At 43.3% G+C, this 23,877-nt stretch overlaps 1 protein-coding gene across 1 annotated transcript in view; it reads right to left on the bottom strand.

The window, feature by feature from the left end:
* Positions 1-2,664: 2,664 nt before the first annotated feature.
* IRS1 (insulin receptor substrate 1) overlaps positions 2,665-23,877 on the bottom strand; it is a 62,790-nt gene continuing 41,577 nt past the window's right edge. The window contains exon 2 of the mRNA XM_049614789.1: positions 2,665-7,047. The gene's annotated coding sequence lies outside the window, so the exon portion shown is untranslated. The remainder of the gene's footprint in view (positions 7,048-23,877) is intronic.

The raw sequence follows: 23,877 nt of genomic DNA, 5'->3' as shown, positions 1-23,877 counted from the left end.
TGTCAGTTTAATTTTCAGACCAAGCCAGGAACCTTAAGAGTCAATGAAAACTCTTTCCTCCCCTGCAGGGTATAGCAGAGAGGGAATTCCTGTATTGGAGGAGTTTCCACCATTCTTTCACTTCACGTGAGGCCTTGTTCTTCAACTCGTTGAGACTCAGGCATCAACCTGCTCACATTTTTCCTCTGGCTAATCTCTGTCATTTATCTGATCATTGATAATCCGTAAGAGAGAACCTAAGAAGTTCTGATTTACCTCTATTTACAGAGGTAATATGTAAAGCCTAATGCCCAAAAACACAGTGGTTTGGATTTTATGCGGCTTTCACATTTCACCTGCTGCCCATGTTCATTCCTAAAATAAAGCCAAATATTTCTATTCTGCTGCTTTTGAAAAGGGGCATACCTATTGAGAAAAACAAGAGGGAACCAGAAAAAAAGACTTTTGACACAAATAAACGAAGCTAGACACAAAGGTAAAGAATGGAAACAAACCTAATAAGGCCCTGTTACTTTCTAGGGTGAAAGTTATTAAGATGAATAGAGCTTCACTTTCAAGCTCCTATGAGATCACACTCGCTCAGCAAATTTGTAACACAAGGCAGCTGGAGCAATAAATGTTTTTCATGTGCAGAACTCAAGTTTTGTTTAAGTACTTAGAAACCAAAGACTTGCAGTGGCGTTGATGAGAATACACACTTGGCCATCAAGTCACCCTCACTGCAGGGGCTGCTCTGAAGCATCCTAGCCAGTGACACACATGTGCCCCTTCTCGCCTCTGCTTCCACATCTGGGAAACAGGAATACGGATAATACCTACCTCTGGGTTGCTGGAAAGATGAGGTGAGACAATTGATGTAACTTCCTGGTACCTAACCTAGAATGAATGCAGAGTAATGTCGCTTCAGAGAGAATACCAGATACTCGATTATTAATGCTCCAAGTCCTTTCATCCACCTTTTACGTGCTCTGGTTTATTTCTGTGTATGTGTAAAAGGCAATAAGACAGTTAGGCTATAAATGGCACCATCAATTCATTCCAACTAGACTTCCCTCAAATTACTCCTAATTAGTGATGTTCACATATAATTTCAATAGGGGCTAGAGTGATGTTTGGTGTGTAATACTACCGGGAGGGCAAAGTCAGTTGCTGTCATTGTTTTTCTTTTGAAAATAAATGGACAAAGTTAATGTAAAGCAAAGATGAACTAATGACGTCAAGCATTTATTCAATCATGTTCTGTGCTGCTTCTTAGCAATGAGGATACCATTTACAATGTAGGCAGAGGGAAGAGCGTGCTAGCCTGTTGCACCAAATAAAACTCAGGCTTTTTACTCTCAGTGGAGTATCAGCCTCATTAAAAAAAACATTTTTTAAGTTAATCTTGAGTCTGCTCTAACAATGTAAAACACAACAATCACCTATTTAAATTGCTTAAGTTAGGGGTACCTGGGTGGCTCAGTCAGTTAAGCATCCAACTTCAGTTCAGGTCACGATCTCATGGGTTCATGGGTTTGAGCCTCATGTCAGGCTGTGTGTATTGGCAGCTCAGAGCCCACAGCCTGCTTCAGATTTTGTGTGTGTCTCTCTCTCTGCCTGTCTCCTGCTCACACTCTGTCTTTGTCTCTGTCTCTGTCTCTCTCTCAAAAAATAAACATTAAAAAAATAAATTGCTTAAGCAAGAAAGCTCAATTTGGGAGAAGGTAGAGGAGTTGGCTGCTTCTATATTGGCAACATGCTTTCTTATTTGCAAAAGTCATTGGTGTCCTATCTTTTCTAGTGGTGAAACAATCCAAAAGGTTCCACTTGCACAGAAATCAGGATTTCTCACTCGCCCACCATGAGTCACCTGTTTAAACACACGTTCCTACACAGCTCCAGGTAATCAGCATTTCTAAGTGACTTTAGCAATCAGATACTTTCCCTGTACTAGTGTCCTATACAGTGTAAAAAGTGGTGGCAGTAACCACGGCTGATGCCCAGACCCCATTCCAAAGAATCAGCCATCTTTGGAGTGGGTCTGGCCATTGATGTTTTTTAAAAGCTATCCAGATGACGGCAATGTGTCACCAGTGCATCTCTGGCCCCGTCCCCATAACCCATCAATGACAATCTGCATTTGAACAACCTCTTGGGGGATCCATGTGCACACTGAAAGTTTTGACAAGGCTGTTCCAGTGCCTATCAACAGAACGTCTATCTTTCCATCCCAAGGAGAATGGATTTTTGCTTCCCTCTTCCCATTTTACCACCACCAACAAAAGCAGCTTAAAATCTTTCCAGGGTCTTTTTCTTTATGCTCTTGGCCACTGAAAGCCAACTGACGAGGGACAGTGTGAAGCAAACCTATCTGTTCCAAAATCATTTATTAAAGTATGTTAAATGGTGTATGCTGCTCTTACCCAAATGCCCCAGCAACTCTTTTAATTGGCAGTTTTGTTTCACATCCCATAACCAAAAACATTAAGGATCACTAGCATTCACATCCGTGAATTCATTTAGACAATTTTCTTTAATTAACAATGAAGACACTACAGTTCTAAGTACCAGACAAAATCGGGGGGGAGGGGGGACCGAAAATAAGCATAACACTATAAAGAAAACTAGGAAAAGTGAAACACTTCTAAATAAAAATATATACCTGGCCTGGTACCCATTACATATATACATAATACATATGTTATACACATATATACAGTAAATGTTTTGGTAGCAATACAGACCATGCATTGGTCCTTTTGTACACGGATGAAGTAGCACCATGGACAGCACCACCATCTTAAGATGATAAACCAAACTGCACATACATTAAATGAAAAAAATATATATATATGTATTTAATTTGGCCCACCCTGCAGCCAAGAGGTGTAATGAAAGAACTTTGTAAGGAAAATTGTCCTGGGAACTACATTCTTAAGCCAAATAGCAAAGTTCTAAGACAAACAAACAAAAACAAACAAAAACAAACACAAAACAGCACTCAAGAGGTCTATACAAATACAGACAAGTTTTCCTGTTTACTGAATTTGTCCTATTATGTGGCAGACTGGTTCACACCAGGGAAATTAACAACAGAAGCAAGGAGAGATTTAAATGCCAGGTGAATGGCAAGGGTTGAAAACACCAGAGCTCTTGGTGTATACATCACAAATGCCAAGTCATCAACAATGAAAGGAAGGCAACTCTCCAGCTGAGTCATTTTCTAATCTTATTAACTAATTATAAGCTCTCCATTACTGATACATTCCTTAAGAATGGGGTCAAACACCTTCACTATCTTTCTACCTCTTCACCACATCGAACTAGACGCTCTGGTTACAAGAAGTGGGAAACCCAACATGCCATCCGACCCATGCTTTCTCTACCCAGGTGTAGGAGACACGGACATACAGAGCTACACTAGGTAGGACCTCCAAGATCTTCTATGGCTTGGTTTTGGAAATGATCAAAGGCACCGGTGTCTAACCCTCGATGTTCTGACTACAGGAAGGCTGTTTTGCTTTCCAGAGTGGATGTCTTTCTCTCAGTATTGGTGAGGCCAGATTTCCTCACATCCCAAGAAATGCATCCTTCTTCCTCTCAACTTTTTCAGCAGCCTTTATGAATGCAGCATTACCCCCACCTAACACACACGATGTCCTGGGAACACTAACTCCCCTGTCAAGTCATTACAAAGCAGCAATTTCATATGTGGCTTCCATCCATCTCCATATTCCTCCCAAGGGGTCCTCCTGATCTCCCCAATCAAGGTCTTACTTCCCACAGTGTCTCTGGTTTCAGCACCTCTTTGTGTGATGGACTGACCCACAGAGTTCTGCCAAAGCACTCAGAGCATTTCACATCTCTCCCATTTTTCATGGCTCTACTGTCAGTGGACGATGAGCTCCCCTCCCATTTTTAAACCACCTGCAGTAAACAAAATTAAAGTTTTCAACTACATGGTGTATTGCATTCAGGATGCGAGATCGAACAAAACGGGCTTCAGTGTTGTAAAATGCTGTTTCTTACAGGACAGTAAAATTGTTTCTTAATATGTTAAATGTCCCAAAATCAAGTTAGGAGACAACAGAGGAAAAAAGGTTAAAAATCTCTACTTTTGGCTAGATGGTGTTCAGTAAACCCACTTTTGCAGTCAACCTAGATTAGTTAAGAAAGTCCCTGACCTTTGAAAGTTAGCGAGAAATAGCCACAAATGTAACATCGGTACTGAATTGTCATTATTGACTCAGGTGGTTGATCATTAATGGATTCTCTTCACTTCTAGCTGGTTCTAGGATTTTTTTTTTCCCAGAATGAAGATATTCTCAAAGTCATGAAATATATTTGTTCTTTCTACAAAGGAGAATTTTAAAACTCTGCCTAGGTCTCTAAGAAAGAACACTATAAAAGGTTGGTCTCATGAGGAAAAGCCACTAACTTATAGGTTAACCAGAGGCCACTAGAAGCCCCATTAATGTAATTCCTTGGCTGGCCTACAAATACTTGGAAATGGATAAAAGCCAGCTCTCAATAGGAACTGAACACAGGGATTTAGCAGCTGATGTTGCTCAAGGTCAACCCCTCTGTAGTCAGAGCATGAGTTTTTGCCTTAAATACCAGCAACTTCCAGTTTTAAATTGATGAGGTTGGATACCACCACCAGACCCAGCTCAGGGACCCCTAGAAGCAGCTTCTATAAGATTTTCTAACTTTATGCTACGTGACTCAACAAAGCATCAGAGGAATTAACCAAGAGATGGCTTTTCCAGTCTGTTCATTTCTGTTCTCACCCAAAAGATGTCGATACTCCACACGCAGAGGTATCTTGGCAATACATAGTCAAAACTTAGCTTCCTTGAGAAATAATAACCAGCTTCACAGGAAAAGTGGTTGGGGCTGACTTTGTTCATTGATTTCTCTTTAACTACCTATGTCCCCAGTAGAAGACAGCAGGACAGCTTGCTTTCTTCCTACACTAGCAAGAGTATGAGTCAGAATACTTGAAACATTTAAGTTAGTTTGACAAAGAAAGTCTTTTTTATAAAAGTGTAAAAAAAAAATTTCGTATCAGATTTTTAAAATCGGTAGTGTCCTCTCCTCATAGGAAATGATGTAATTCAGCAAGTTCCTTGAAAACAATGGATTCTTACGACCACAGACCTATCCATCTTAGAAATTGATGAGCATGCAAATGATTGGAATCTGCCACAATGAACACTGTACAACAATCTGTGAGGTACATGCTATCCGGCTGAGTTAACAGAACGCAGGCCTTGCCAGCGTGAGGAATTCCATTTATGTCCACTCCCTTTTGAGTGGTCCCCCGACCAGTTGACGAGGGGCAGCGGCCACTGCACTGGCCCCAACCCTGGCCCCTTCCGGGTCGCCCTTCCCCCACCCAGGGAGCTCAACCCATGGGAGAAATAAAATGTTGCTCTTTCTCAACAGCAGGGCTGGCAATTTCTGATAGAGAGTTTACACGGCCTCCGAAGAGCCTGACATTGGCATTAGTTCACTTAACCTTTAGGAAGTTCCCTGGCAAAAAAAGATTAAAAACACTGTAGGCAATAGCTCGAAGTTATGTCCACTGCCTTTTCTTTTTCATAAGGAAAAATTCCAAGATGTGTGTACTTTCCAAATAAGAGGAGGATTAACCTCTTCACTGCTGGCTAGATGTTTCAGTAGCTGGTCATTAGGCATTGACATGCTCTCTGTACACTGGGTTTTATTAACTAAACACCAAAAGGCCAGTACCCACCAGGGCAAATGGGCCAAATTACATTCAATTAAATAATGTGGCACGGGATGTTCTCAGAAAACAGGAGATAAGGGTCTTATGGAAAGTGACATGTAGCCCTGGTCATGATAAAAAACATTTTTCTGGAGTTTTAATTTCTGGTTAGAAATGAAAGACAAGTACTCACTTGTCTTACCATCTTTCCCGAGACAATGCAGGAAATAAAAGATCCTAATGTGTGCACAGAAAAAAAAAAATGGTAGCAATGGAGCAGGAAGCTTACAGAAGTGGGGGGAGGGGGAGAAGAAAAGATCAACAGTCTCTAGTTTATTATGAATAGAAAGAAATTTCCAGAATTTACAAACACCCACATTGTTCATTCCAAAGAGAGCTTTTGATTTAAAGGAATCACCCAAGTCTCCTCCTCTTTACAGTATATACAATGGAAGTCTTTGATTTCTTTTCCTTGTGATTTTACTTCCATCCAATTGCCAATTTTAAGCTGACACTTGAAAATACCCAGTAGAATATATCCTTCTTCAGTTTAATTAACATGGCCTATTGCCTTACAGGAAAAATACAAAATTAAGGTCAATTCTTGTAAGGATCTCAGCTCAACATCAGGGCTATATTACAAGAGATAGTATCAGCAAATAGAACTATACAATTGAGAACCATCTAATGGTACTATGATTCTTATTATATTATTTTTCTGAATTACAATCTTAAAACAAGGATCGTACCCTATTCTACTCTTGTTAGCCTCGTTTTAAGTATTTGCTCCACTCTTTACAACAGAACATTGTATACCTCAGTTCCACATCCAAAAAAAAGATGTGCTGTAAGAAAAGTTACATTTTAATTAAAAAAATTACACATATAAATCAAAACCTATGTTAAATATTTAATACTCTCTCCACCCAAAGCGAACAGTTTTGTATGAAATAATTTACAATGATGCTTTGTCATACGCAGTTTCAGCAGCAGATGAAATGTATCTTGTAAATGCAGTGAGAGTAAACCCCTTCTCTCGTGGCATGGAGGTGATCACATCAGCTCACGTGGCCAGCTGAGTCCTTAAGGTTGAAGATGAACTTAATGCAGACTCATTATTCTGGTGTCACAGTGCTTTTTTGCTTGGCACAATATAGTACGTGCAGTTCAGTCAAGGAACTCCTGAGGATTGTAGAAAGTAAACAAACTGAAATGGATGCATCGTACCATCTACTGAGGAGGAAGATGTGAGGTCCTGGTTGTGAATCATGAAATATTCAGAGTCTGGGTACCCATGAGTTAAGGGAAGATTTGCTGAGGTCATTCAGGTCTTCATTCTGAAAAGAAAAATAAAAAGAGTCGTCAGCAAAGGCATCTCAAACCTCATATTCCATCATTTTCTAAGGGTTTTTCTTTAAAAAGGAGGCAGAACCAGATAAGCCGAAGTTACGGGCACAAACAGTACTGTGTACTTAAATAAAATCAACAGACTGTATTTAACTTTTTTTTTTTCCCTTTCAAAATGCAAGAGTCTAAAGCAAATACAAACTCAAAACAGTCAATATTAAGTCAGTAAACAAATCGATCTGATTTGGAGGTTTCAGAGTTTAACAACACAAAAACACAAAATACTTGGATGTTCTTAGGATCAGAACAAAAATGTGAATTACAGTTATTGTGTAAAACTACTATAAAATATGGTAGGCAGAGTCCAGCCAGGCCACACTTCATCTTCTTTTGGTTAAAAGTCAAGTGTAGATTTTAGAATTTGAAGCCGGAGGGCCTAACGTTAACAAAATCCGAAGTCAAGTTTTTAATGTGCCATTGTTTGACATGAGATGAAAATTTCAGATGCGAAAGGAGACCCAGGTGAAACAGACCCAGTTAATCATTAAATTAAAAAGGGAAGGGATTCTGATTTAGATCTAATAGAAATGTTACTCTGCAAGAAGCACATTTCTTCCATGCAATTCAAGAAGGCAGACCTCATGGGGCATTATCCATTCCCTTCCAGAGAGGAGACACTTTTTTCAACGTTATGAACCCTCCTTCGCTCTCAAGTGTTAGCATTAGACAGTCCTTCTGAGGGCCACATTCTTTATGCATTCCACGGTTATTTATAAATACCAATATTTACAGAATGTCTTCAGTAGTATATGGCACCACACAAAAGAGGAAGGAGGTAAATCCCCTGGTAAATGCACAGGAAGGAGGTAAATCCCCTGGTAAATGCACAGGAAAAAAGCTCTCGCTGCACGGAAAGAATACTTCTAACTGGGAACAGAAAGGAAGTAATCCACTGACACATATGGCTTGGTCTGGAAGGAAAGGGATAGTCTGGGGATGTGGAAATGCGATCCTATCTATGCTGCTTTGGGGTTGCCTCTCCGGAGCTCAACACAAGGGCTGGCACACAGTAAGTACTCACTAAATATGAGTGGAACGAATGCAAGGGAAAAGGCACAGTTCCCACCGTGAGCACACGATAAAACAAGGTCTGGGGAAGAGAGTGCGGCCGCGGAAAGGCCAAGGGAAGAATATAGTCGTGTTGCCTCACCAGGTATGTGGAAAGGGGTCAAGGAAGTAAACCTGCAAATGTAGGTTGGGTCGATGAAGAACTCTGAAGGAAACCCCAAGACACCTTTAAGTATAGGGACAACAAACACATGCTTCATGATAACTCAAGATGTGGTAGTTATAATAATCCATATCCGTGGCAAGGAAAGGACAGAACAGGTTCTACAATTCGTCCCAGTGTATATGTTGACCGATAGAACTGTTTCTCGCTCTCTTCTCTCGAAGGAGAGTATGGCCGGGACCCGTGAGCCTTCCCTATTTACCTAATGGCTTTCAGGTAAGTCGAAATGTACTAAACGGAGACTCTAGCTCGATGAGGAGATTTCTGTTTATTTCGAAATATTAACCCCACCCCTAAATGGCAGGCAAACAGCCTATTTTTCTCTAGACAAATAAAGACGTGACATGGAGACACCAATGGGAAAACAAGAGAGCGCTCCAGGCCTATCCCTCTCGTCGCCAGAGAAACAGGACTTACCCTCTGTGGTTCCCACAAGTGTCAGGAAAACCCATCCCTTCAGAAACCCCGGAGAACCATCGCCAGATCTCCCATGGGCTTGCAAGGTTCTCCTGCACTCACACCGCAATCTATCCGAACGTTCTGACCAGAGTATCCAGACGCAGCTTCACAGCTCTGGGCCTAAGATGAAGTGGGAAGGCCCCACTGTACTAAAGGGCTTGAGACAAACAAACAAACTGCTCATTTACAGAAAAGGGGAGGGGAGTGTGTGTGTGGTGGGAACGGAGGGCACGCGGTATGCTTGTCATTTTATACCTGGCTCTCGGCCAGAAGGGTTGAATGACCAGCTCAGCACAGGAACACACTGTATCCAGTTTTGTAGTCACGTGTGCCAACCTGCATGAATGCGGCGGGGCAGAGATCGGGGGCCCTCTGAAAAGGGAAAACACTCCGGCTTCGCCAGATGCTGAAATCTGTTGCTTTGGGGCCACTCCGAAACCCTCCCTGTAGCTTCCCGCATGCGTGTGTGTTCAAAGAGCAGGAAATAAAGGATCTGTCAACTGCACCGTAAACTCTCCCTCTAAAGTCTCAGCACACTACTTTTTAAAGCCCTTTGTCGTAAATCCTGATCAGCACACGTCTCAGCCACCAATGCTCCCTTCTGGTGCCATCACCTTGGGGATCTCTGAGAAAGTGAAAACAAGTGGGGAAAGTGGGAGGGTCTGCTGACCGTGAGTATGGGGACAGAGGCTATAAACAGGCAACAGAGGCCCAGAAAAACTTAAAGGGAAAGTCTGAAGTTCACATCTGTTTATCTCTGTTCAAGGGTGTGTGTGTGTACGTGTGTCTTTGTGTCTGTATGGACACACAGAAAACTTCGTTCCTGAGTAAATGATACAGATTTCCAACAGGCACGCCTGGGTGAGAACTGTCCTTCATTCCAGCCACCTTGGGGTCTGCATACTTATTCCAATCAGGCAGCCATTGTTGGAAGAAGCATTTTTGGAATGCCTTCTCAAGTTCCCATTTCTTTTTTTTTGCACCCGCCTTCTCAGCCTCGGGCATATTCTTTTGAAGGATTTCTATAGCAGCCAGTCTTGGCCCTTTGAGGGCACATTTGATCTTTCGAAACAGCCAAAAAGTTTTGGGAGCCAAATAGGGTGAACACAGGGGCTGATCAAGCTGAGTAATGGTTCCCAGTGAGGCATTAGCTAAAGGCAAAGAACCCCAAAACTAAAGTTCCGAAAGCATAGCTGTTCACAAATGCTCTGAGGAGTTTTATTGGAAATGAACTCTGAGGACATTACAGACAGACCTCAGCGTATGTTCCTGGGGCTTAAGTTCACTTGCCTATATCCCCGCCTCTATGCAACTGCAGTCAGGAAGGGCTGATTCTCAATAAAGGAAGTCTCTTGAAGGAAGACAAACACATGTAGTATACATTTTTGGAATATATTTTTAAAAAGTCAATACCCACAGTAGGTTCCAGCACTCATTCAATTCAAGAAACATCTGTTAGTGACAAATGAAAAGTCAGGGATAAAGACTATAATCAGCACCAAAAGGGAAGACAGGGGTATAGGTATGTTTAATACACTTTATATATACAACCCCAAGGGACTCCCACCAACCGTATGAGGCAAATATTGCGACAACGTTTTACAAATACAAAAAGTCATTTGTAACATCCATAAACTGGAAACAAAAGAGCAAAAACACTTCCTTGGAGAAGAGCTGGGCAAATACCAAATGGTGACGTTCCTATGATATTTTCTGTCTAGTTACATCACTGGGGAATAACTTCTGAACTCAGAAATACCATGCACCTGTCATGAGATTTAGTAGCAGGAAATTACATTTTGATAAAATTTCATCACCACATCAGCATCTCTGGTACCTTTCCGTGTGTCTTGTCGTAAGATAAAACCTACCTAATCCTGTTGCCAGTAATGAAAAATGCAATTTTTAAAGCATTATCAAGTAAGTCAACACTTGAGCAATGCTGCTTGAGACTTATGGATTACTGCATTATTGCATCCAGTAGGAATTTACATCTTTTGGACTCGACCCACTTAAACTATGCCTACCAAAGCTGAAAAACAAATAAAGCTTCTGCTGCTTTTCACACTCAGCCTGATTAACCTTCACCGTAAAGCAGCTGAAAACAGCATCAGGCTATATGATATGTGTACAATGAAGGATCCATACCCTTCCAACGACGAATTTTTAGTCCAACCCATTGACTAAAAGTTTTCTCTTGTTTTCAAAGGCCTTGAAACCTCCTTCCAGTTTGTTGAGTCAACTGCAACACTGTTCTAAATACCTGGTTAAAGCAGTCCTTGCAATTTCTACTTTTAGTAAGAAAACAGGAGTAAAATGTTATAAGTTGCCGGGCTATTGTCTTATACCAGAATGTAGCCAGAACGTAACTCTTCCTCACCCAACTATGCTTAGAAAAAAATGACTGTAACTACAGTAAATGGCTCTTCTTCGGTGGAGATCATTGTTTGAAATCTCATATCGTAGATCAACTAGAAAAAAAATTTTTATAAATAAATTCCTCCACTTAAAGGCATGTGTCAAAACAGCACATTTTTCTTTCACTTAACATAAACAGCTATGATTTAAAAAAAAAATTCTCGATCACAATATAGAAAATTTATACAACACAAAAAACGTAAAGAAGGAATAAACATTTCCTGAAATCTTGTCAACCAGGTAAAAACCATGATTCAGCTGTGGTTCTAAGTTCACTATTTGCTTAAAGGACTTGAACTTTTAAAATTCTACATTTAATGTCAAAATTGTTTAAGTAGGACTGGAAAATAATGTTTTCATCATATTTCGATCTTCCCCATTCTTAAAAAAAAAATCTGTGATGAAAAGATATTTGAAATGTTAACCAACTTTTAAACCTTTTCGGTATTCTATCCCTTTCCCTTCCTCCCAATTTATCGTGTATGGGGATGGGGATGGGAGTTTGAAAGTAGGAAAAGCCTCTGGCTTCTTGGCTTTGGGGTCCAAAAGCCCAAGTCCTTACGGGAATGGGACAAAGCATATAGAAGAACAGGAGGGGAGGATTCCTCTCAAAGGAGAAGACAGTTCCCTTCACCTGGGAATAGAGAGAGAAATGGTGGGCATGGTGGGTAGCTTTGTACTTGGCAGAATGCCGAATATGGAGCCTGTGACATCTCTCTAAATCTTGTCTCTCCTGGCCTGTTGACTTCTTATTTGACACAATTATAGTCAACTGCATACCACTACTGTGACGGCAGTCCATTTCTTCAGCCACCTCACTGTTGCCAACACAATAATTCACGGTACCACTAATTTAGAGAAGATCGAGTCTTCTAGAATGCCAACATATTATTAGTAAGGTACATTATAAAACACTGCCAAAGTATTCTGTCTTTAAGCAGACCTGATTCTGGCAAACAGGCCAGTAAGTTAACACACACACACACACACACACACACACACACACACACACATCAGTATTAAATAGATTCATAGTTCTGGGAGTATATGTGTACTCTAGATTTTAACCTTCACACTACTCAATCTCAGATGGAGAAAGGAGACTGCTGATCCATTTGATGGACTGTGAAACCCTTGTTAAAGACATTTCCTGGCTTAGAGTTTGGTTCTACCACCGAGGGTTGGATGTCAGCATTTAGGGAGGAAACAGAATTATCAGCCGTAATAATCACCCAAGTAAAATAAAAGAAAAGCTAACTCCAGAGAGTTTCAAGTTTGGGACACAGGGAGAATCACTCTGCTTTTTACAAGGTACAGCTGGGAAGTGTGGGGGCAAGCTGGGACTCTAGCGAAGGACAGACCTAAGTGGCGGAAGGAAGGAAAGAAGGAAGGAAGGAAGGAAGGAAGGAAAGAAGGAAGGAAAGAAGGAAGGAAAGAAGGAAGGAAAGAAGGAAGGAAAAGAAAGAGATAAGAAAGAAAGAAAGAAAGAAAGAAAGAAGAAAGAAAGAAAGGAGGAAGGAAAAATCAAGGTAGGATTAAACTAAAGAACTCAAGTTAGAGGAAAGACCAAGACGTTTGCTAGTTTCTGTTGACAAGAAGCTAAAGAAAGGAAACATCTTTGAAAATAGGCCAGAAGGGAGCTGGAAAGACTTGGTTTCACGGTCTTAAAAGGCAAAGGGTAACTGAGCAGCCAGGCCAGTGCTTTAAAGGAGCTGCTTAAATAGCACTTTTTCCTGGTGCAAGTCACATGGGCGAGAGCTGGGGAAGATAACAAGGTTGCTGGCCAGCCCTTCCAGCACACGGGGCTGCCAGGGAGGACCATTCAGGGAAAGCTGCCAACATGTGAGAGGCCACCTCGCTCCAGTTCCCCTTTTGTCCCAGCGAAAGACCTTCTGGCAGGGCCGGTGACTTCAGGAGACCACCAGTGAAGAAAGGCAACGTGTATTATGAAAAGAAAAGAAGAGGGGCTGACCCAGGAGCCGGCCATCCAGCCTTCGAGCCTCCGCTGTGGTCCACGGGGTGAATCCTGCCAGCACTGTGGACCTCTCCTGTCCCCAAAAACAAAGGGCAGGGACTTTTCGAGAGGGTTGGAAATTTATGGAGAAGACAGATTAAAACCACTACAACAACATATGGTTTGCAACAATTAAAAGTATTCTGCCAGGGGTGGCCAGCTGGCTCAGTGGGTACAGCGGGTGACTCTTGATCTCAGGGTCATGGGTTTGAGATTACTTAAAAATAAAATCTTAAGAAAAAAAAAAGTATTCTGCCAATGATGTATTAAGGAACTCTGAAGAAGCATTCAGAAATCTTTTAAGCCAGGGGCGCCTGGGTGGCTCAGTCAGTTAAGCAGTTGACTCTTAATTTTGGCTCATGATCTCATGGTTTCTGGGATCCAACCCTGCGTGGGGCTCTGCACTGACACTGTGGGGCCTGCTTGGGATTCTCTCTCTCCCTCTCTCTCTCTCTCTCTGCCCCTCCTCCCCCCTCTCTCTGTCTCAAAATAAATAAATAAACATTTTGAAAAATCTTTTAAGCCAAAGAATATTCACTTCAGTTATTTCACGGATTATTTCTTCTTATTAATATGGAGCATGCTGAGAAAGCAAAAGATAAAGCAAACGGGGGTCATCAACACCGTTAAGAGACCTCCCCCATCCCCGCGAGGTAAGTCAAAATGTCTCAGATCTCTCTTCTACAGGAATCAGAATGCATCCCCACATACGTGACAGTCAAGGTAGGGGAAACTCAGAAAAACAACCCCTCTACATCACAAGTCAGACCACATAATGTGGGACAGGAAGCTTTAATTTTAACGGAGCTCAACCAAAATAAACCTGTTGCCTGAAGACATGAAAGTAATATGATACCTTCTTCCCTACCTGAGAAAGCAAGTCATAAAATTCAGTCTTTCTTCTGCTTTCACGGGAGCTATTTCTGCAGTTTATTTTCTCTCCTAGGAATTAAATTCCAGCTCTGAGGTTTATAGTTTATACTGTCGCTTCGCATCAGTTTTTTGGTTTTGTTTTGTTTTAATGTTCAGAAATACAGGAAGTAGGTTTTATTGGTCTGGCTTTGATCCAAACCAGTAGACATAAATTCAAATCACAACTTAGTTTACAATGTGGTGTAGAGACAGTAAAAAAGTGTTTGCAATACCATTTCTGGAATTAGGCAAATGGGAATGAGGCAGACTCAGCCTAGTGCTGCTGCCTTTAATATTTCTGCTAAACACTAAATAGATTCCGCATTCTTTCCTCTCTCCCTGGAGTCATATCATAAATTGCTTCAAGAAAGCAAGGGCCTGATTTTACATTTGAGTAATTGTCTGACTACCCAATTGTTTCTTATCAACTATCAGCAGCTTTTCCCTAATAGCATAGGAACCAGAGCACAGAACAAGCATTCACACAGAGGGCCCCGAGTCTGCAGCGGGCTGAGGTAAGGATCATTAACACCACTGACATCACTTTTGGCAGCCGGGGAAAAGGGAAAACCTGTGTTTTTAATCTACTTCCTACTCACCACAAGTTTTTAGCCGGAGTCCCCGATAATATGGGTTTGTGGCTGACTGTATGGAAGAATCTGGTAATGCAAGAAAAATGCAAGTACTGAACTGAACAAGCATCTTTAACGGGAGCCACGAGGTACCTCAGCTGTGTGGCCCTGATCTTCCGTGGTATTCTGATCATGAAACGGGCCTCCCGGAGGACAGGGCCATGCCCGACTGTTCCTAGTAAGGTCAAGCTCAGTAGAAGACTCTCTGTACTGCACACAATCTAAGTGACATGTCCTGGAAACCATCATCATAAATCACAAACAAAAAGGTGTTACCCTTTGTCTTCCCTCTTGCTTTGAGAATACTAAGGGGGAAAATGTGGGGGAGAATTTAATCCAGATTCTTGGAAGTTACGTCAGCTGTTGTTGTTTATGTGCTCCAAATGATGAAAGAAAACTCTCTGAAACCAATCGAAACTGGTAGAGGGCAGCGTATTTCAAATGTATTCAGAGCACAATTGTGACTCATTTTACTGGAAGCATTCTTTCAAAAATTTTTTTAATGTTTTTATTTAGTTTTGAGACAGAGAGAGACAGAGCATGAGCAGGGGAGAGGCAGAGAGAGAGGGAGACACAGAATCCGAAGCAGGCTCCAGGCTCTGAGCCGTCAGCACGGAGCCCAACGCGGGACTTGAACCACGAGCCGTGAGATCATGACCTGAGCCCAAGTCGGACGCTTAACCGACTGAGCCACCCAGGCACCCCAAGAATTCTTTTTAAAGAAATGCAAGTGATAAGACTTCTGGGCTAGGAAACCAAGTCTTTTTTTGTTCGTTTTTTTCTTATGTGTTTTTTTTATTTTTCGAGAGAGAGAGAGAGAGAGAGAGTGTGTGTGTGTGTGTGTGTGTGTACGCACGTGGGTGGGGGAGGGCAGAGAGAGAGGGGGACAGAGGATCCTACGTGGGCTCTGTGCTTTGAGCAGAGAGCTCAATGTAGGGCTTAACTCATGAACCATGAGATCATGACCTGAGCTGACGTCGGACACTCAACTGAGCCACCCAGGTGCTTCTGTGAAAGCAAGTCTGAAACAAAAGTCAGTTAAGGAGGATGGAAAAGAGTCCCATCCATCTCAGGCTACCGAAGGCCAGGGGTGAGACCGCTGTGTAGCTGGGCTGTGTTCAAGGTAAGCTGTAACCCTGCTTGCAATAAAGTCATGCGATAAGTAGGGCTGTCACCATCTGAGTGAGGTGTATCCTGTAGGGACTTCTGAATTCTAAAATATAATTTAGGAAATTAAATCCCCAAAAAAAAAGTTATTTTGAGAACGAAGATGGTCCTACCACATGGCTGTTAACACTTTTTAAAAACTGGTCAATTTTAACTCAAAACTTATTTCCAAGTTAAAATGTGAAAGGAGGGGTGCCTGGGTGGCTCAGTTGGTTAAGCGTCCCACTCTTGATTTCGGCTCAGGTCGTGATCCCAGGGTCATGGGATTGAGCCCCACATCAGGCTCCATTGCTGGGCATGGAACCCGCCTGAGATTCTCTCCCTCGCTCTCTCTCTCTGTCTTTCTCCCTCCCTCTACCCCTTTTTCCCACTTGTGTGCTCTTCCTAAAAAGAAAAAAAAAATTGAAAAGGAGACTAAGAATTTACACGATCTCCTCTTCTCTCATTCTTTTCTCTGTGATTTTGGACAAGTTAGTAGCCCCTGTAAATCACAATATTGTCATCTGTAACACGGGGATAACAGTACCCATTTCATAGGGTTATCCTTAAGCTTATATGAGATAATACACGAAAATTTTCATCATTATGCCTGACACATATGAGCCCTCAAACATTAGCTCTTATTGTCAGAACTCTTATCAAGAACTAGATATCCTTGGGGGCGCCTGGGTGGCTCAGTCGGCTAAGCGTCTGACTTGGGCTCAGGTCATGATCTCACAGCAACTGAGTTTAAGCCGAGTCGGACTCTGTGCTGACAGCATGGAGTCTGCTTAGAATTCTCTCCCTCCCTCCCTCTCTGTTCTTCCCCCACTGGTGCACCCTCTGTCTCTGTCTCAAAACAAATAAATAAACATAAAAAAAAAGAAGTCCTAGATGTCCTTGGATCTCCCATCTTTTCCTGATACCTGAAAATACACACCAACCAAAGATGCTCTGGTGGAATTTGCCAGCAAGAATAAATCCATAGACCAGATACCAGCCAAGGGCTGAGGCTGAAGCCAAGATTAGAATGAGTCTCGGGAAGGGAGACAAAATTATTTGCGAGGGGGGGTGGTATGGAGGAAGTGCCAGAACAAAAAGAAAAGGTAAAAGCAGTAGTGATGAAGCTAAAAATAAGACCCTGGGATAGGATTTTAGACAAAGACCCGTCTACCTACACAGGGAACAGCACAAGGTAAATATTGGGACGGAAGGCGTTAGCGTGTCTTTGGCGGATCTTAAATTAATGCTATCTACGGAAACACCGTTGAAAGCCCACTTCTCTTGCTTTCTCAGAGGAATCAGAAGCCTGAAGCCCCCAGCCCTTCTAAGTCAGCCAATGAAAGACTTACCATGCTACACGAAACGATTCACAAAGAATTCTCCCGAATAGACTTAAATGGATGTTTAGTGAGATTCTTACGCACTATTTCCAGGTTCCAAAGCATGTTTCTAATTGGAGGGGGAGGGAACGGGCGGCTTTTGTTTCTGAATTCTTGTCCCCAGTCTCACATCTGAAGGAACCGAACGGGAATGTGACACAGCCAGTCAATGCTGCCTGACTTACTTGACAAAAAACTGAAATTACAGCCAGATGCACACGTCGAAGGGTGGGCAGCTGGAAGAGGAGGGGGAAAAACACTGGAAAGATCATCCGAAATTATTGACAATGTGTACATTGCTTGCATCTCTAAGGCCTTTGAAGCAGACAATGGTGCAGATTTCTAAGCGACTGCAAACACTTCTCTATTGTCCAGGATCAGGAAGCAAAATTCTTCCAGCTGACAAGGAGCAGCTGACCTTTCACCCGCTGACCCCGGGTTCATGGTCTCTGCTTTCATGTCTCAAGTCTCACTTCCACTTTGCTCTTGTTCCTCTTTCTTTTCCCCATTATCTGACATCTCAGCCTTTGGCTTTTTAATTTGGAGACAGCGTTTGCGGAGAAGTTCCCTTACCAGCCCTCGGAATTGAACCCCATCATGTTACTCGGCTGCTGAGCTGCCTGCCTGGCTGAACTAGAAGCCTCCTGAGGACAGCTGTGCCAAATTCTTAATTAAGAGGTGGGGGGGGGGGGGGTGGCGCCTGGGTGGCTCAGTCGGTTGAGTGTCTGACTTCGGCTCGGGTCATGATCTCACAGGTAGTGGGTTTGAGCCCCGTGTCAGGCTCTGGGCTGACAGCTGAGAGCCTGGAGCCTGCTTCAGATTCTATGTCTCCCTCTCTCTTTCTGCCCCTCCCCTGCTCGCTTTCGCTCTCGTTCTCTCTCTCTCTCAAAAATAAACATTAAAAAAAAGAAAAAAAGGAATAATGGAGTGCCTGGCTGGCTCAGTTGGTTAAGTGACCGACTCTTGGATTTCAGTTCAGATTCTGATCTCACAGTTCGTGAGTTCAGCCCCACATCAGGTTCTGTGCTGATGGCAGGGAGCCTGCTTGGGATTCTCTCTCTCTCCCCCCCTCTCTCCCTGCCCCTTCCCCTCTCCCGCTCATACGCATGTGCGGTATCAAAAATAAATAAACATAAAAAAAAAAAGACAATGCTGCTCAGTGACCCTGAGGGAATTACAGTCCCAGGGGAGATAAGGGGGTCTGTGAAGGTAAGCCACTGGTGAGCCAGGCAGGAGCCATGTGGACTCCACTGGAACATGCTCAGGGGACTAAACCCCTTTTCTCTGCACAGACCTTCTAGCTTCCAAGCACATCACTAAATCTCTCGTTCTCAATTTGGGTGGCCAGGAGTAATGTCTCCCTGCAAAAGGTATTTGGCAATGCCTGGAAACATTTTTGGTTGTCACAACTGGGGTTGGAATGAAGGGGGAGAGAGGCCGTTGGCGTGTGGTGGGTGGAGGCCCCAAATCCTATTAAACCTCCCACAATGCACAGGATGGCCACCTGCAACACAGAACTATCTGGCCCCAAACATCAACAGTGCTGAGGCTGAGAAACGTGCCGCCAAACGTGCCCGTTAACTGTTTCTGGGGTCCATGCCAATTCTATGGAAGTGCACGCGGGAAGAGGTAGGCGTTCCCATTTCCAAGACCCTCTTTTATTTATGACTGCCACACCGTGGCTTCAGAGTCCGAGTGGGTGAGCACTCCATGCTCACAGCCTTACCTCTGCTGTGTCCCCTTCCCTCCTTTTTTACTAGAAGATGGCCAATCTGATTAACCAGTCCAGGCCCATATTTTCACATGTTCCTCCTCCAAAGGAGAACGAGGATGTCCGGATGTGACACAAAAGCAAGGACTAAACCGGGGGGAGAACACCAGGCATCATGGAGGCCAAAGTAACAGAGTGTGGGGGAGACTAGCAGGTGCCCTGTGCTCCCCCTACATGGACCATGAAAAAGAGATCAACCCCACAAAGAGTTATGCTTTATTACTTCCAGGTTTGTATCTCATCCAACTGAGCCAATACTTTCGGGATGGTCTGGGACAAGTCATTTGACCTCGCTTTGCTTCCACAATTTCATAAAATGGAGAAAATATCTAGTCCTTACGATCATTTGTAAAACTCACTGAGAAAGAAGAGACTTTCCTTATGTTATTTGTGACTATTAGTCGTGCCCGTTGGGCTCCAATATCTGGGAGTAAAATGAAGTTAAGAATTAGGCCCCCTTTGTTCCAGAATTAGTCAACCTTTTTTTTTTTTAATTTTTTTAATGCTTATTTTTGAGAGAGAGAGAGAAAGAGCAAGCAGGGGAGGTGCAGAGAGAGAAGGAGACACAGAATCCAAAGCAGGTTCCAGGCTCTGAGCTGTCAGCACAGAGCCCGACGCGGGGCTCAAACCCACAAACTGTGAGATCATGACCTGAGCTGAAGTCGGACACTCAACCAACTGAGCCACCCAGGTGCCCCTAGTCAACCTTTTAAAATAAATCCACTAACTTTGTTCTCTAAGAGGCTATTCCTAATTCAGAATACTAGTTCCTACAGATTTTTTTCACCTTATGAAATACTCACCTTGGAAGGGCATTTATTACTATATATATATATATATATATATATATATATATATATATATATATCAAAGTACAAGATAGAAATTCCAGTTGCTGTTTCTAAAAGTATTTTTTTAATATTTAAATTTGTTTTATGTTTATTTTTGAGAGAGAAAGAGAGAGGAGGGGTGGGGGAAGGGAAAAGAGAGAAGGAAGCAGAGAGTCTGAAACAGGCTCTGTGCTGACAGCAGAGAGCAGGATGTGGGGCTTGAACTCATGAACTGTGAGATCATGACCTGAGCCGAAGTCAGACACTTAACTGACTGAGCCACCCAGGCGCCCCTAAAAGTATTTTTCTTGAATGTTTATTTATTTTGAGAGAGTGCAAGCAGGGAAGGGGCAGAGAGAAAGGGAGACAGAGAATCCCAGGTAGACCCCTTGCTGTCAGTGCAGAGCCCAGGGCAGGGCTCAATCCCATGAACTGTGAGATCACGACCTGAGCCAAAATCAAGACTCAGATGCTCAACCGGCTGAGCCACCCAGGGGCCCTAATTGCTGTTTCTAAATATAAGATGGCTTCCCAGGAAGATACATTCAGGGTCTGTTTTCCCTAAAACTTAAACTTGAAAAATGCTGGCGGGTGGGGGGTGGGGGACGTGGGAGGGTGGGGGGGGTGGGCAGGGCATATATACCATCATCAACGAGAGTACACAGGATTCAAAGTTCTAAAAATTAGACATTGAACAGAAAGAACAAGTTGATTTCCGGGTGGCTAAGTATGAAGCTTTGCAGATTGAGCCCAAAGGTAATGGTAATAAGAGCTCATCCTCCTTAAATAAAGCCCCAGAAGCTACTGTGGTCCTCAAGTATACAAAGAAAACAATAGCTTCTATTCTTCTACACTGTAGCCTGCGAAGCTGACAAAATACCTTCAGAATAAAACTGAACCACACAATTTCACCATTACTACCCAACGGCGACAGGCTATAATTAACATTTAATTAACTTCCCTATGATGAGCTTTGCTTAATTCTGCTTAAAAACTGCCTGAAGTTTTTCCCATAAAACCATGTCACGAATGGGCAACCGTCTACCTCTTCATTTGGTTACCCCCACTTTCCTTCCTTAACAGTATAAGGGAGAGCAAGACCACGTAAGTGTCCACATCAAATGTGAGTCTTAGGAGATGCTTCTCTTCCCTCCTGTCCTTCCACCCTGCGCTCTCCTCACTGCCAGCCATCAGCGGCACCCAAAGAGCCCCTAAACATAGCCACTGACTTCACATATATCATTTCTTCTGCATCCTCCCCAGAGAATTTCCAGTAGAGACAAAGGCCTTCCCGCAGTCTTCCATATAGAGGTGCAAGGATTAAGAGTGGCCAGATCCTTACTGATGTCCTTTCTAACACACAGCTGGAGGAAATCAATAGGAAGGTGACTAGTGAACCATTTGATACAAGTCAATAAGCTAGCAGTAAGGACAGTCCAAGGACTCACCAAAATATGCATCTGGATGGTAATTATTCCAACTTCTGTTTTAGATGCTCCCTTTCCATTTCAACAGGTGACTTCCACGGCGTGCCCAAGTCATCATAGGAAGGGGTTCACAGATTTAACATAAACAGAACGATCAAAGCAGTCCCACGCCTGGTATTACGGAGACTTCCTTGATCATGTGATTATTGTCAAGCGTTGGAATCGCGCTGCCCGAGCTCACGAAACTGGTCAAGAGTACCACTGAGGTAAGATCCCACTGAGACATGGGGTGTCCTCACCCGAAAGAGTACTCTTTCTAACCAGGAATCATTAACATCTTAATAGCCCAAGTCTTCAGAAAAGAAAAGAGCCCCACTCCCCTGGCAAAAAATGAGAAGTTCCCAAAAGAAGAGGAAAAACAAGGTGGTACCCAACATAAGCACAAAGCAAGATATTAGCAGCCAAGTCACAATGGGGCCTTCCATTAGGACAAGGGGGCAAATGTATAGCACAGGGAAACCCCAAAAAGTCTCTGAAGGCTACAAATGTATTGTAAATGAAGAATACACATTAATTTAGTTCACACTTGTTGTAATATCACAGGTAGTAAATTAATAGGGGCTTGAGATACAGCAACACCGGCGATATCCACTATTACGTCAGCGTGTCCAGTAGGGGTCTCCACTCTTCGGGCAAACCAGAGAAAAGTACAGAGAAAATAATAACTCAACTTCGAAGGGATAAAATAAAGTAGTGCTTCTCAAACTTTAAGGTGCTTCGGATCTCTTGGAGATTTTGTTAAAATGCAGACTGGGATTCAGTAGGTCTGTGGACAGGCCCAAGATTCTGCACGTCTAACCTGTGGCCAGGTGCCACTCAGGTTGCTGGTCTGAGGACTGTATTCTGAGTAGCCAAGGAGTAAAGAACCTTGAAGGAAAGACTCCTTCACTGGGGACTTCGAAGGAAGGCCAGGCCATAAGCCATCTGGGCTCCATCTCAGCAAGGTAAATGAGGTTAGGTTACAGAAACAGTTTTACAGTGAAACACAAAGAAAGACTTCCAGGCGGAAAGGTTCTAAAAGAGCGAACTGCAGAAGAATGAGAAGCCTCTGCCTCAGGGCCCTTGAACAAACAAGATCTAGATGGCTGCAAAGAAGACCCTGGGGAAGACAACGGCAGACTCCACACGGAGGGGCTTTTACCTGCTTCGTGTTCAGGCTAAGGGAGGCTACAGACAGTTGGCGTGGGAAAAGGGGGATGGAAACTGTGATCCGATACATTTCTATCTCTGTAAAACACCAATGCAGATTACTTTGAAGTCTGGAGGTCCTGGTCAAGAGGAAGTGAGACGGGCCATGTGTGTTAGCTCACAGACGACAGAACCCAAATAAACAAGCATTCACCAAACCTCGACGAAACACATACGTACACCCTGCCCTCCAGCAGGTCTTTGGTTTGGGGTTTTTTTAGTTTATTTATTTTGAGACAGGGAGAGCGGGGGAGGGGCAGAGAGAGACAGAGAGAGGGAGAATCCCAAGCCGACTCCGGGTGGTCAGTGCTCAGAGTGCGACGTGGGGCTCAAACTCATGGGTGGTGAGAGCACGACCTGAGCCGAAATCAAGAGTCGGACACTCCGCCAGCCGACGGAGCCAACCAGGCGCCCCTCCAGCTGTCTTTTACCAAATAAACCACAAGGCACAAATGGGAGGTTAGTTCCTAACTCCCTGGCTTCATTCTTTGAGTGGACCAGCAGCAGCGAAAGCCACCAAACTGCCAACTCCGATCCCATCTGGCATACAAGAGTAGAATCGACGTAACAATTACATGATGACGACACCTTCAGCTTCGAGGTATCAAAACTACTGATATAAAAATATGCTCCCATTTTCCCACGGAACATTAATTTATCCCCATAATGTTTCTGCAGCATCAAGCAGACTCTATGTGCAAGTATCAAATCCCCAGAACCATAGATGCATGCAGAGGAAGATCCAGAGGCAGGCACACTTTGCCTCTGGGGAAGAAGCAAAGCCATAGTGGCTCAAAGGTACCAAAATTTGGAAAAGACTACAAATTTAAGCACAGAAGCATGGTGCGTGTGTACTAGAAACTTCCATTCACATCGACAGACCGTAGCCAAGTCATCTGCTTTCTAGGAGGCACATAGCCTGAGTCAAGAGCATGCCCTTCAGTCCAACTGATTGGCAAGTTAGTGACTACGAGGTTCCGTTTTCACGTTAATGAACTTTTACAGCAGTACAAAGGTCTTCATTATTTGACCGCGGTTTCGTTCACTGGGCCTGACCCTGTGCTCTGACTAGGAGGTGCAGCTTTAGTGGTCTGGGAGAGAAGCCCCAGTGAGGCAAGCATAGGTTTCTAATGGCTTTAGGAAAATGATGAGGTGGCCAGAGATCTTCCCCAAGAGCTAATTCTGAAACCACTGCCGGGTAGCGCAACTCGCATGCTGTGCGATTCACGGGAGTTGTTTTCCTAACCAGCTGGGACAGGATGAAAATACATTTCACCAAGGGTTATGGGC

Source organism: Panthera uncia, assembly GCF_023721935.1.
Source record: "Panthera uncia isolate 11264 chromosome C1 unlocalized genomic scaffold, Puncia_PCG_1.0 HiC_scaffold_3, whole genome shotgun sequence".
Taxonomy (NCBI): Eukaryota; Metazoa; Chordata; class Mammalia; order Carnivora; family Felidae; genus Panthera; species Panthera uncia.
The sequence above is the reverse complement of the archived record's forward strand: the minus strand, read 5'-3'. Positions and strand labels throughout refer to the sequence as shown.